The sequence below is a fragment of the Palaemon carinicauda genome, chromosome 8 (genome assembly GCF_036898095.1).
Source record: "Palaemon carinicauda isolate YSFRI2023 chromosome 8, ASM3689809v2, whole genome shotgun sequence".
NCBI lineage: Eukaryota > Metazoa > Arthropoda > Malacostraca > Decapoda > Palaemonidae > Palaemon > Palaemon carinicauda.
This window is the reverse complement of record NC_090732.1, coordinates 118918855-118920644: the sequence shown is the minus strand read 5'-3', so window position 1 is coordinate 118920644 and position 1790 is coordinate 118918855. Positions and strand designations below refer to the sequence as shown.

The 1790-nt window shown below is 34.0% G+C and overlaps 1 protein-coding gene across 1 annotated transcript in view; it reads right to left on the bottom strand.

The window, feature by feature from the left end:
* Positions 1–1094: 1094 nt before the first annotated feature.
* LOC137644956 (uncharacterized) overlaps positions 1095–1790 on the bottom strand; it is a 91729-nt gene continuing 91033 nt past the window's right edge. The window contains exon 15 of the mRNA XM_068377832.1: positions 1095–1790. This exon is cut by the window's right edge and continues 749 nt beyond it. The gene's annotated coding sequence lies outside the window, so the exon portion shown is untranslated.

The following is a 1790-nucleotide window of genomic DNA, read 5'->3' as shown; positions in this document are numbered from 1 at the left end:
ACGAGTTTCTCAAGGCTAAAAGAACAGAGAAAGAAAAATACTAATTACATCATGTGTCCCTAGGTGGTGTCCCGTTAAAGTACTGGCCAGTCCCAGAGAGAGAGAGAGAGAGAGAGAGAGAGAGAGAGAGAGAGAGAGAGAGAGAGAGAGAGAGAGATCGTTACATTATCTATCTTTTGATCTCTTTTCTTGTGCAGAAGCTTAGATTATTGTCTTTTAACAGCTTATTGTTTGTCTTTTAACTGCTTAGAAACAACTTGATTGCAAATGCTAAACCGCTACATTGATATTACATATCTCTCGCGATCCTACAATCCCCCAATTCTTGTATTAATAATCTCGCCGACAGTTCTGACAATTCTACTTCAGTCTATCTTAACATATTTTTCCGTTAGAACCATACTCATGTCGAATAACCTTAAAGGACCATTGCCTAGCCAAGGAAGCTCAAATAGAATGAAATTCCCGCACAAGGTCTTCCTCCTTTGACTCTCGCCATTGGCATTGCAGATGTTTTCCTCACATTTATCATCTTGGGATAATTCAATTGCATATCCTCAATAGACGTGACCTTCCAACAGGATTTCCCTGGACTTCAAAAGTATGCAAATGAATTCAACGAAGAGCGAATACTGCCATTGCGAAAACGCCGAGTATATCATTCTTGGTGCAACTCTTCGTACTTTTGTTCTTACGTGTAATCCAACGCACATGAGCGCTCACACGTACAAATAAATAGACATATTGATAAATAGATAAAAATATTATACTCTGTATGATATGTGGGTTGTGTAAGTACATGTATATGTATATGAATGTTTTCAAATAATCTATGTCCAATTAAGGACATTTATTTGCCTTACAGGATAATATTTCCATTAGCAAATCTATTGAAGTTCTTAGATTTCAAGAACAGTACAAATAGCGCCACGATATTTTCTTTTTAATCTTTTTTTATTGACAAACTCACAATCTAAGAGTAATCATCACAGAGACGGTAATTCCAATTCGTAGAATATCGGTTAATTTTAAAGGGTCCTAAAAAAGAAGAAAAAAAAAAAAAACATTGGATATGACAAAAAAAATCTGTAAACATTAATCAAAGAAGAGATAGTTTTTTTCTTATTTGAATTATAGCGCTTGATATATAGATATTTGAAATATTCTTCATGACTGGTAATAATAGCATAAGCATATACAGTGTATCTTAAACGTGAACTACATCTAAAGTGAATTTGAACCTTATGTTAAAAAGAGTACTTATTCTGATATATAGTATTTTGATTCTAAGCTTGACGTAAACCTAGTCTTTTAAGTAGCAATATTGTTCCTTCGAGTGTTTGAGAAACAATGACTAACTATTTAGAGGGTCCTTCAACTCAACCTTTTCAACGATTTCACCGCTCTTGAAAATTCTTTATTTCTAATAATCATACTGTATATTTGCTGACAGAACCACATCTAGGCACTTGCACATAAAATTGGAATCATTTTATATATTTTAGTTATATAAAGAATCTTTCAACTAGTAAGTACAATCTTACAACCAATCGCCATCACTTGAAAAACTATCAACTTAGTACGATGATGATCGTTGGTTTCCGATCCAGCTTAAATTCAAAACACTTCATTTAGCGGACAGACATGTATCATGGACGGAATTGTTATGTAACAGAATTTGATACGTCGAAGGAAGATGAAAACACTTTTTCTTCTAGTTGAGCATCTGCATGCGAGTATTGTTAGCTCATTAGCGAGCAGTAATAAATAAGATCAAACGACAACTTCGA